The sequence below is a fragment of the Octodon degus genome, unplaced genomic scaffold, assembly GCF_000260255.1.
Source record: "Octodon degus isolate 3935 unplaced genomic scaffold, OctDeg1.0 scaffold00017, whole genome shotgun sequence".
In the NCBI taxonomy this organism is placed as follows: domain Eukaryota; kingdom Metazoa; phylum Chordata; class Mammalia; order Rodentia; family Octodontidae; genus Octodon; species Octodon degus.
Window position 1 is genome coordinate 10,168,395 of NW_004524593.1, and position 13,153 is coordinate 10,181,547.

Sequence of the window (13,153 nt, forward strand, 5' to 3'; positions counted from 1 at the left end):
AACCTATGGAGGTCTTGGGGGCCTTTGGGTCTGAGGGCAAACTTCCTGAACTGATATATATTCACATGAATAAATAAGAAAAGTGGCAAACAGATACAGCCCCTTTCTTTCAAAACACGTGCCCCAAGGTGGAGGGGGTCACATGGGGCCCAAGGAGGAGGGCTCTGGGAAGCAGGTGACCCAGGTAGGAGCTAACCCAGAGCTGACCCAGAGATGAGGAGCGTCCTTCAACAACCACTCACCCCTGGCAGAGACAGGGCAGAAGAACAGGCAGGGAAGCACAAGAGGGCCTGTTCGTCAGTGGCCTATGACGTGGCCTTAAAATCTGCCTGAGGCAAAATGGTGAAAATATTGATTGAAGAAAAATAGACCAAGCCAAGAATAAATAAAAAAACTTTGTAGGGGAAGTAAGAAGAATTAAGGTGTGCTGTGTACCTATACCAAGTCTATGAATGCAATTTTAAAGAAAGAACAGACTTTGGTAATAACAACAGGATTCCTTACATGTGAATTTCAGTGCCAGGAGCCTGCACACCCAAAGACTCAGGAAACACACAGTGACTTTTCAGTGTACATAGTATCATGAGGAGTTGTTTTGCCTACATAACCTGACAGGAGCTCAGCCCAGACTCCTGTCAAGGATTTCAGAGCCTCTCTAATGATAAGCTGCCCCGACAGAAAAGGCATTAACTAACCCTCATCCCTTATTGTCACTTTCCCAGCCTGGGGCGGGGGGGGGGTGAGCCAGACTCTCAGATTGGGTGAGACACACAGAGGGTCTCTGATGGACAATGTCGTGTATTTCTGCCTTGCAAATAAAAGTGTCTTTTTAAGCAGTATACTGTTACTTGAGTCAAGTGACTTCTCAGGACCACATACTCACAGAGGACAGGCAGGGTAATGAGGACAGGGAACCTCATGGGTGTAGGTCCTGGGTAAGCGGGACTTGGTGTGGGAGGGGCCTGGCTATACCTCACGCTTGCATATCCTACTGGTTCCCTGGGAGCACAGTTTTACAGTAAGGGGAACAAACTCAGCACAGGGAAGTAAATGCTGAGATAAGTGACACACAGGATACTGTGGGGACAGAAAAAGCCTTGGTGGCTTGAGGGAAGCATCCCTGGGAGAAGGTGGGGTAACACTTACGGGGAACCAGGAGGAGGAGGAGGAGGTTTCAAGTGCCCTTCAACCACTGCCTACATGTCTCTTGGCCTTTCCTCCTCTTGCAAACCATCTAACTGTGCAGGGAGTGACTTGCACCCAGCATTAGCTTCTCCTTGGACACTCTACCGCTCATTCCAACCCTGTCACTGCACAGGGGTGGCCACTGCCTACATCCCACCTGAGCTAATCTGAGGCCTTCCCAGGAAGCTTTGAGTTTGGGACCAAAGAAGTCAGGAGTCCATCGGGTTTGCTGGTGGAAGCTGTAAGGTAGGATACGTTAGAGCTGCTGGCAGCTGGGAGGGAGAGAGCTAGGCAGAAGTGAAGGAGGATGAAGTCAAAATATCGGCAGAAACTCAAATAAGAGAACAGGAGGGAAGAGAGCCGGTACCTTCCACAGATCCCACTTTCCAGCCTGCCTGTGGTCTGGGCCTGTGAGCCCCCAGGGTCCCTCTACTCAGCTGCACCACCTGGCAGTTTGCGTTTCTTTTGCTTAAAACTAGACTTCTAATGAATTCAAAACTCCCTTTATTCTCCCTTATTCCCTCCCTTCCAGCCTCATTCTGGATGTACTGCCTTCCAGGGCATGCATCATTCAAGGTGGCTGGAGAACCCCCGCCCCTGGGGCCGCGCTCTTGTCTTAACCAAGGCCTTCTCACAGAAAGGAGCGTAGGCAACGTAGCAATTCCCGAGGGTCTGAAGTTTCTCCCGTCGTGTGAGAAGCAGAATGGAGGATGCACAGGTGCTGCGGAAGGTTCAGGATGGTGGTCTAGGACAGAGCAAGGCTTTCTGTATGACCTTGCACATGGGCCCTCATGTCACCCCACCACAGGAAGAAAAGTACGCCTTCCCTATCCCGCGCTTTCAGAGGAATCCCATCCACAAGCAAAAGGCGTGCGCGTTCTTCTGAGAAAGCACCTGAACGAGCACAAGTGTTTCGCACGTTGCCGCGACTCCTTCGCATGAACTAAGTGTGAGGAAATCACGTGTAGCCCATCAAAGGGTTAAAGGCAAAACAAAGATGTCGCCTCCGACCACCGACCACCGACCACCGCACTATCAGCTGTCATCACACCGCGTTAGGAATACTGTCGGGATTTTACAGCGCCCGCCATAAAAAGGGATGCAGGAGAAAGCTCACCAGGAAGCCAATAATCTTGCATAAATTTCGGTCTTATCTGCCACGATAAGCCAGAGTGATGATGATGATGATAATAATAATAATAGGTATTTTTAGTTTGAGTTGTCTACCTAAAGAACGACTTTTAACTCTCTGGAATAGCGATTTCTGGGATACTTAAGCGAAGAGGCCATTTGTAACTCCTCTGAATGCCCCCACCTAGACACACGGTACACACCTTATGAGCGAACTGGTGTTGGACAGAGGGACAGATGAATGGATGGTGGGTATGCGAGAAGGAAAGAGCAAGAGAAGTTATCATACTGGCTCTGCTATACTCTATATTTTACTGGACTTCACTTCTGTGAGTTCTGTCAGTTTATTTTTTGTCACTATAACAAAATACCTGTGGGCTAGGGTGCTTTATAAAGAAAAAGATTTCAGTTAGCTTGAAGCTTGGAGTCTAAGAACATGGCTCCAGCATCTGGGATCTCTAATGAGGCCCTCTAACTCCATCAGGACACAGGGATGCCACCATCACAGAAGCTCAGCTGAGAGTGGAGATTCTACTTGACACAGGAAGCCAGAGAGACTCAGCGGGCACACTTTTTATAACTCGCTTTTGAGGAAGAAGTCCCCGCAGAGCTCTGTTACCTCTTTCCTAAGGTCCCCTCAGTGACCTTTCTTTAGGCTCCACCTCCTAAAGATCCCACCACCTCTCAGCACTGCCACACTGAGGACCACACTTCTAGGATATGAACGTTTGGGAAGCAACCACACCCCACACAGCAGGAACTAACACGTGGCTTAACCTTGGGGGGGGGCAGCTAGGAAAGCAGTATGCACCAAGATCCTCGCCTTCAAACAGCCTGAAGACTTCGACAAAACATCTCCATGAAGCAAGGACAGCAATACACAGCAGAGCACGGCCACGGAGGGAAGTCTGTACCACATGTAGGACATGGTATGAAACGTAGAGAAAGAAGCCTGGTCAGGGAAAGAGGTGGAATACCGCGAAGTCTGCCCTTGGTCCTATCTGGAAAAGCAGAGAGTTGCTTGTGGATGGGATTCGTCTGAAAGTATGTGATAGGGAAGGCATACGTTTCTTTCTGTGGTGGGGTGACATGAGCGGCCTTGTGCAAGGTCATACAGAAAGCCATGATCTATCCTAGACCACCGTCTTGAATCTTCTGTAGCACATGTACATCCTCCATTCTGCTTCTCACACGACGGGAGAAACTTCAGACCCTCGAGAATTGCTACACTGCGTAGGCTCCTTTCTGTGAGAATGCCATGCTTACAACAGGAGCGTGGCCCCAGGGGAGGGGAGACTTTCAAGCTACCTTGAATGATTCAAGGACACCAAATCAGAGTGGTCCGTGATGGAAGAGATGGAAGGGCACAGGCCAGGCGAGATGGTGGGCATGAGTTCCAGGGATATTGCGTCTCCCAGCAGTGTGTCCACAGGCCACACTTTGTCAATTCTCAAAAAACATTTCTTCAAACATCATGTTGAAAGTCCAGCTGTTCAACGGTCACTGATTTGGTGTTCTAATCACAGAATTCTGCATCGGACTGAATCACCCAGATGCTCCAGTACAGTCTAGGATAGGATTAAATGTCCACTCAGTTCCAGGAGTCTTGGCCTCTTTGCTGGGGTTTTTATCATCCTAGAGTAGAGCTAAGTACAGTAGTGTTTTCTTGCACAGAACATAGCATGTATTTCGGGGTTTCTGGTCTTGCAGAAGTCATTGTGACTCTGAGTTTACTTTTGGTGCTTTGCTCCATGCATGTTGTGGTCTGTGTCTAGATGTCTCCCCGAAGCCTTGCATAGTCACAGGACTTTTTCAGAAGAGGGTGAGCCTAGAGTGTGTGATGGTGGAATTAAGGGCAGGTGATTGCTGGATCAGTCCACAGACTGCATCAGCACTGCCCTAATCCCCGTCTCCTCCTTTGCTCTTGTTCTTGTTGCTGTCTTCTGTGGCCACGAACTGTGGCCTCTCTGCCATGTGCTGCCCTATGTTGGTGATTATAGACTGAATTCTCTACAAACTTTGAGCTAAATAATTTTTTCCTCATTTAACTTTATTCACTTTTTATTTTTTTGGTGGAACCAGGGATTGAACTCAGGCCCTTGTGCTTGCCAGGGAAGTGCTTATTCTACTGAGCCATCTCCCTGGCCCTTCCTCCTTTAACTTTCGGTGTCAGGTATTTTGTCTCAGAGAGAGAAAGGTAACTCACCTGAAGGCATTTGGAGCAAAAAAAAAAAAAAAAAAAGAAAAAGAAAAAGAAAGGTAACTCAGACAAGGCACTTTTCTGCCCATAACCCATGATCTGTATTTAAAACATCTCGGTGGCAATCAAAATGTCTCAAGGTGACATGGGAAAAAGACCAATGGGATCACCAGTGACACAGGTAGGTGACCAGGCTCAGCCTCAGCCTCAGCCTCATGTCCACCATCCCACCTGGTATCCATTCTTGGTAATTCTCTCAACTGAGCTATCTGGGGGTGAAGTTCCTACCTGAACAGCATGTTGTGGAACGAACCAGAAACAAACCAAGGGAACAGGAAAGAGACTTGGAAGAACATTGTCCCTTGCCCTCACTCAGTGCTGCAATAGTCATTTTGTTTTGGTTGGCTTTATCTGTAAGGTCAAATTCTTGAATGCCAGGACCCCAATTTAGAGGTCAGCATCACACACTCCAGCAGAGATGGAACTCAGAGGGTTAACAGCTAGAGGATTTTTTATTTCAGAAACTATTTAACAATCTGAAGAAAAATGTGTTGCTTTTAAGAATGTTGCAGGATGACTCCCCCGCCCTAATGATGCACTTCAGCTCAATAAAGCATTAGAAGGGAATCCAAATATTTTCTATTTCATGTAAATCCTTCAGGAGGCAAAAGCAGCATTTTCTGCCCTATGTGAGCCATAAAGAAAACTTTCTAATGAACTCGGCAGTTTGGACTCACCATTTTTTAATAAAACCTTGTCATCAATCCCATTTTAATGGGATAATTATAGCAAGTCATGATTCACTTTCCTTTCAGTCATTAGCACTAGAAAGACATAAGGAGATAAGCTGCTAGGATGTAGGTTAAAATATACCCATAGTTCTCTTGATATCAGTAATTGTCTAATTGTGCTGAGCTTGACTAAAATGTGGTTTATGGACAAAGAATGATCAAAAGCCCTATTCTGGCATTATAATCCATCTTGCTATCCTTTGGTTAATTGAGACAGTGGCATTTATCCCATGGAGAATTCCCTCGTTTTATCTCATGTTTTCATTCCATAAGTCAAGATGCTAATTAGGAATTGCAGGTATCTAAGAGGCTCCCAGGACTATCCTCCCATGATGGGACAGGCTCATAGCTTTTAAAAAATCCCCTTATAAAAATACTTTTGTTTTTCTTCCTTCTACACACATAAATGCACGTGCACGCACACACACACACACACACACACACACACACACACACACACACAGAGCTCTACCATCTTCAGTTACCTAAAAAATACTAGTAAAATTAAGCGAGTAGGATTGAGGTCAAAAGCCACAAAATGGAAAACAATGAAAAGAACAAGGCTTCTTTCTCTTCCTGTGATATTTATAACCTGCAAAAGATGTTTTGGAGGAAATGTCAGGAGCTGAGTTCAGCTTGCCCACCCACATTTCTCATGGAGGGCACCTATATCTCCTTGTCAGAAGGGGCGCACCCCCAGAAGCTTTTCAGAAGACCCCAGCCCCTCATGTGAAGCAGGGAAAGAAGCAGGAAATGCAGAATCCCCACAAAAAAACTGGGGGATACATTTCTTTTCCTCTTGGCATCCTGGAAGCTCCAACAACAGACCTGGAATATCAGATGGGAAACCCTGGGCTGCAGGATCAAACTACTGCTTGTCGCCCTGGTCTTTTCACCCCATTTGCTCGGATTAGGTCATCTCAGGCAAGAAAAAACCAGAAAGTACTCTATGTTTTATATGTAGAAACATTTCATCCCATCAGAAATCCGATCTAATTAAGCAGAAATGTGCTGCTCAGGCCTTCTCGTTTTCCAGCTGATATGCAGACAACAGAACATGGTATTCATACAGCTGCATCAGCAGAATTAAAGGCGGCTGTACTAATAAGGAAGAATAAAAATGACTCCATGTTTTCTCTACACATCTCTTTATGACTTTTCTGTCCAGTGAGCTTTAATGAAAAGTATCCTTCCTGATAAATTCTCTTCCGTTTGCAAAAATGACAGCTGCTAAATTCAGTAGTAGCATAGTGGGGAGTGGGTGGGGGAGAAAAAGTGGCCCTGACTCAGGCCTTTGGGCTTCCCCCTCAAATATCTCAGCACCTAGTCTCCTGAGTCCTGGGCACCTGCAATTGCCCACCTGCATACTGCGCATGTGCAGCCCACAAGCGGTGCCCAGGAAAACTGCGTGGAAATTGCTGCGTGGTGGCAAAAGAAAAACAAAAGATTGAAAAGTCAGAAGGCTTTCCCAAGTCTCTTTTCTCTTGAGGCATGAGTTGGAGAAGGGGTCAGAATAAGAAATAAAAAAGGAAACGAAGAAACTCCATCCAACTACTGAAACTATTCCGGGCTAGCAAACTCGACCACTGAGCCCAGAAAGAATAATTCAGGTAAGGAGCAGTGAGTCACGTGAATTCACCTTCCTGAAGAGCTAAGGATTTAGTTTATAAAGCCATCAGGCTAGCTGGAGTGCTGAATGGATATGTATTCATTGTGCAGGTTTCTGTTCCTACTTCTCAACATCATACCAGAACAGAAGAGAACTCAGACCCACTTTTCCTGTGTTATTTTAGTGTTTAAGGATGGAGTGGTCATGGTGAGTGACTGGTAGGATCAGAATTTTCCATTGCATTTTAATTCTTTATTTCATACATAAAAATGAATTTTAAAGGCTGGCTCAAGTCTTTGCTTTTTGCTCTGATAAAGCTTTAGGGCGGGGAAGGACAGAAATGATAAGGAGGCATTGGATAATTTGCATTCCGTTTAAATAACCCTGCCCCTTGGAGGGCTGGAAGGAAAAAGAGTTTTCTCCTTGAAATAATGTGGAATAACTTATTTCACCAAGTGAGAGTTGTACTCACCATCTCACTTTGTTGAATAAATGAATAACAGCTATATTAGTCCCTTTTAAAATGTCTTACTTCAATTTCTGAAAGTCTCTTTACTATCCTCTTCTTATAATCAGAACACGAATGGAACAGGAAATCTCTCTCTCTCTCTCTCTCTCTCTCTCTCTCTCTCTCTCTCTCTCTCAGTTTCACACCAATTTAGTAATTGGATGCCTTCTACTCTAAAATGCTAATGAACCTATAAAGGAAAAGAGTCTCTACCAAAAAGAGTACACATAAATATTTTATTTTTTGAAAACTATTAGTTTAGATACCAAACAAAGAAATGTTTGGAGCTCAAGCCTAAACCTAAACCTAAACCTAGACATGATAACATGAGATAAATGTGTGTGTGTGTGTGTGTGTGTGTGTGTGTGTGTGTGTGTGTGACGGAGAGGGGGGGAGAGAGAGAGAGAGAGAGAGACAGAGAGACAGAGAGAGACAGAGAGAGAGAGAGAAGAGAGACAGAGACAGATAGAGAGTGCAATATAAGTTTGACCAGAATTCAAAATAAGCTGGCACTGAGCTTGAAAACAGTGCTGAATGATAAATGAGGATCAAGGAACACAGAATAGTGGCTCCAGTCTTTATTTCATAAGAAAGATAATCTGGCTGCACAGGCAAGTCTATTCTAAATCTCAATTCAGACAGCCCCCTGGGTTCAGACTGTGCCGTCCACGAAGTCAGAATGTGCACAGTGCCCATGCTGCGCTTGAGAAGCACACAGGTGAATGGGCTCAGCCGCTGACCACTACCCGCCCTTAACCCACAAGCCTGTCTTCAGTCCAGAGGAGGCTCAACTGTCACCGTAAGGGAAGCAAACAGTGCAGGTGTGGCGGCTGAGGTTGCAGGGCAGTCTAAAGTTCTTATAGGTGCCCTCAGTTTGTGGAGACCAGTATGTATCTTTTCTTTCTTTTGCAGCAATGTGGCCCAGAGCAGCCACCAGGGTCCTGCATGCTGCACCCCTCCCTGGTACTACTGAAGAACCCCGGACACAGTAAGTCTTTATGGTTACCTGCTGAGGGTGTCAAACATGACAAGCCCTCCTTGACCTAGCCCCAGTTTAATTTTCCACCAAGTCTTCATACTTGCTCCATCAAATCATTTATGCTCTATAGACTCTATAGAGTCTGTTGCTGCTTGAATCCACCTGTAGGAATTTTCTAGTATGCCCACAACTCATTTAGGGGACAAGGCTGGGTGCCCAATGGATCACTGATTGTCGTTCTCCTAAGTATTTCTGCAGGTTAGAAGAGAAGGCTCCTCTTCTTCCCATCATGCCTCATGCATTTCCCCCCAACACTCTGAGAAGACTCAACCAAACTACAGGCTATTGCCAACGATCCCACGGGACCATAATCGCTGCCATTTTTAAAAGCTTTCGTGCACGCTTAGTGTAGCCGCAGAGTCACATACATAGGATGTTACACAGATAACGGGCTTTGCTCCAGCAACTTGAAATCCAAGACCAAGAGCTCTGACAGTAAGCTGTGACGTGCTAATGTGCGCACCTTAAATGTGGCTGTTAATTAACTGAGCAAACAAATTGCATGAAGAGCATTTACTGACTTTGGGAAAGGGCTCGTTTTCAAACAGATTGGAAGTATCATTTACATATAAGCCAAATCAGCAAAGCAGACTTCAGGACTAAGCTGCTTCGGTCCACTGACCATCTTATCTACACATTAAGAACGTCTTTACAGGGCATTTAGAATTGTTTCTTTGCAAACCGTAAGGTCAGAATCATTTGAAGTCTGTAATTCTGATTTGCTCGTAAGCCTTCTACGTTGGAGGACATTGATGAAATTCTTCATTTGATAGCAAGAAGGCCCTAGATTGTCAGGCTAATTCACTTCCTCTGTGCTACAGAGGCGGAGGCAAAGGCACTAGGTGGTAAATGTCATAGGGAGGGCATTTGCTCTTATCCATCATAGCAAACCTACTGCCCAGCAGTGTCTGGTATGCTCAATATTTACTTTTTAATGTGTTTATTATTTGTGTATTTATTTATTTAAGGTACTGGGGTCTGAACCCAGGGTCTTTGCACTGAACTACATGCCCAGTCGTTTTTTAGTTCGAGGCTCATTCATGTTAAGCTCTTCAATGGCACCAGCCATGCTTGAGCTTGCAGTCCTCCTGCCTCAGCCTCCCAGAATGCCTGCATTACAGGCATGTGCCACCAGGTCCAGTGCTCAGTAAATATTTGCTGAGTATCAGAACTGCTTTAGAAGCTGAGGATTCTGAGATGGATCCTGTGCTCTAGCCCAAAGTAAACTGAGGTTTTCTCAGACTCCTCCATGGGTTCCACAAAAATGTGTTTCAAGAAGTACTTTCAGGGTCAGGAGTGACTCTCGAGGTGGAAGGAATGGGGGTCACCACCACAAGCAGAAGGGAGAGGGAGGGGGGTATCCACCAGATCAGACTCTCAGCAGTCAAGTGTGTGCTTCCCCACTGGGGGACGGCAACTGGGTCAAAACGTTATTTGCTGCCACTGTGCCCCCTGATCCTCTCATCTCTACCCAAGGCCAACTTTCTTTCTCTTCCTTTTGCTCCCTGCTACCCCATTCCTCCTTCTTCCCACTTCACTTTTTTTTTTTTTTTAGATAGAGTCTCACTGTATTTCTTAGACTGGCCTCAAACTTGCAATTCTCCTGCCTCAGCCTCTTGTGTACCTAAGATTACAGGTACATGCCACCACACCTGGCTGTTTCACCCAAGATTTTAAAGGGCCATGTGTCTCCAGTGGTGGCCCAGTCATACAGTAGAAAACACAAGGGCTTTGGGTCTGACTTGTAATCCTGACTCTGGAGCTACTAGAAAGTCTTTGACCCTCATTGGTCCCCAGTGTGTGTGTGTGTGTGTGTGTGTGTGTGTGTGTGTGTGTGTGTTCTAAATAAACTCATAAAATCCCTTCTTTCCATGCCCACAAAAACTCCCAAGTTTCCGAAGGGAGTGAACTTGGTAATGGAGCCTGATGGGTGGTGGCCGATCTGAGAAACTAGACTCTCACCCCGGAGCCACCTCTGAGGTCAGGCATCTCTGCCATTCCCCTGTCCCTCCTGGGAGGCCCCAGCTCAGGGTTAAAGGGCCAAGTTGCTTTAGAAAGTTCAATCAATCCCAGCTGCTTCAAACATACAGTTTATAAACAGTACCAATTACAGACATTCTATATTAAACTGTGTATTTCTTTGAGATATTAAAATATAAATTATGCAACAGAGATAAATTGATAGGAATTTTCCATATGAGTAAAGAGAGCTGTAGTCCCTCCTTCTAGTGAAATATTAGTGGAGGTGGACAACCAGGAGTTGGGGAAGTTGGCCTTGCTGTGGTCACAAAGAGACCTCGATGAGTGGGCAGTAGGAAAACTGGCCGGCAGTGTGAAAACAACGCATTCACTATGAAAGCAGCAGCGCCAAGTATGTGCTTGGTGACCTCTTCTTTTAATTACAACGCAAATCTAATATAGCAAGTATGGGATTACCAGTATCTTCCCAATAACAGGTCCCTTCCGGCTGTCACTTGTGCCCCACCACTGTCTCCCAATACTCAGCAGGACAGGAGAGTGGCTTTGGCTGCCGTATGGAATTGGCCAGGTGGAAGCCACACCTTCTGTCATCTTCTGTGACACCCTCCCCCCCACCCCCGCCAGATAGTGCCTTCACTGCTGACATACCAGTGTGAAAGAGACAGTATTTTTGATTTTAAACCAACAAATATATGATTTTGAGACTTTGGTCAAGGTCCTTTACACCTGGTCACCACATATAGTATGTCCTGAAGTTCAAATGCAGCCAGTGCTTTTCTGCCAAACAATTTGGGGTTTTTTTGGTACCAGGACTCAGGACCTTGCTCAATTGTATGCCATGTACATTTTACCATGATTAAAGAAAACAAAAGTCCTGTATTACTCAGACCCGTGCTTCTGAGACAGTAACACATCCACCACCCCTTCTGCCCCCATGTGCCCGGCTATGGGGTCCACCCTTCCTCAGTGGCTGCTACCCATGGTGTCCTCTCCTGGACACTTGATTCCGCGACAGGAATCCACTCTCCTGTCCTGCTGAGTCTTGGGGGACAGTGGTGGGACACAAGTGTCAGCTGGAAGGGACCTGCTTTTGGGAAGACAGTGGTAACTGCATACTTGCTATATTAAAATTTGCACTGTAATTAAAAGAAGAGGTTGCCAAGCACACACAAGCTGCTTCTTTCATAGAGAAGGCCTTGGACCAGGGGCCCTGGCCCCTCTGAAGCTGCATCCACACTGACCCTTTCTGGGTGGTACAACAGGGGCAGGAAGCCAGTTTCTGATGCGGCTACTTGTGTGTCCTGGCCAGGGCTAGATGGGGTTACCTGAGTGCCCAGGCTACCCAGTAATCTGCTGTCTCTTCAAAGGGGCATCATGACCCATTTATTCACAAGGGGAGTGGGGCACTACTTAACAGTTGAGAGCAAGAGGCAGAAAGTGACTGCTTTCTCCTTGTCTCAGGCAGCCTGCTCCAGCATCAACATTTCCAGCTTAGCAAAATAAAGCCTATGCAGACTTGCAAATGGGCAAGATGCTCAATTGTATGCCATGCTCAATTGTATGCCATGCACCACAATTAAAGAAAAAAAAAAGTCCTGCTTTACTTAGACCCATACTTCTGGGACACTGACACATTCACCACCCCTTCTGCCCCTGTGTGCCCGGCTGGGGGTCCACCCTTCCGCAGTGGCCACTACCCATGGTTCTCTCCTGGAGAGAACTCCTGGTCCCTACTGCTCTCTCCATGAGCTCCCACATCCAGTGATGATGGAGCCACCCTTGTAGATACTACCCTGGACCTGGAGAAGCCAGCAGCCAACAGCTCTGCTCCCCCATGGAAAATTCCAGAAGAGGGTGCTGCCCACTAGAGTAACAATTACTCTATTCAACCTAATCTTAACATTGAAACACTTTGGGGAAAATTATGATAAAATTAAGGCCTTCCCAATGGGGTGGTGAGATTGGGCACAGAGAGAATGGAAGTAGACAAGGAAAGAAAACAAAGAAAGAAGCAACTAAGGGTGCTGAGGCCTTGTGAAGATGTGAACCTGGGCATGAATATGTATTGACAGGGACTCAATAATCTGAGTCAGTAAAATCACAGTTTTACTGCTGCTCCCTTTGGCAAGACCAACAACTTTCCAATCGAAGCCCAAGGCCAAAGCCAAGGGTCCAGCTATATGCACCATCCAACTTTGGAAGAAAACACAAAATAAAACTCCCATCTCTTCCTTCAGCTATATGTTTTCCTAAGTCCCCGCTGATTTATCTATTAAGGAGTAAGCCTCCAGGTACATTTATCTCAGAAAAGAGAAAGAGTTCAGCAATGACATTTAAAAATAAAGCTATCCCCGAGGTAGCTAAGCAATATCTCACAAAAGTCTTCCTAGTGTCTTTCTAGGTCTTTCTAACAATTCAAAATTGTGTTTCTTGACAAGGAAGGATGACTGGAAACACTCCTGGGCAATGATGACGGAGGTCTGCTTTAAATGTGGAAGGCATGATTTCTTCAAGAGGAGAAAGAAACAAAAGCGCCACAGGGAACTTAGGACCAGTCTTCACATCCCTCTCCTGCACACGGTCCCCTCTGAGCCCCTCATGCTGCCTCTGTCTCTCTACATCTTTTTTTTTTTTTAAAGTGGTTACAGTTCTGTCCAATAAGGTAAAGCTGTTTTTTTTGTTTGTTTGTTTGTTTTAGGAACTGGGGATT

General features: G+C 45.9%; 1 protein-coding gene across 4 annotated transcripts in view; it reads right to left on the bottom strand.

Annotated features, from left to right (window-relative positions):
- Kif26b (kinesin family member 26B) overlaps positions 1–13,153 on the bottom strand; it is a 512,864-nt gene that overhangs the window by 113,827 nt on the left and 385,884 nt on the right. The window lies entirely within an intron of this gene.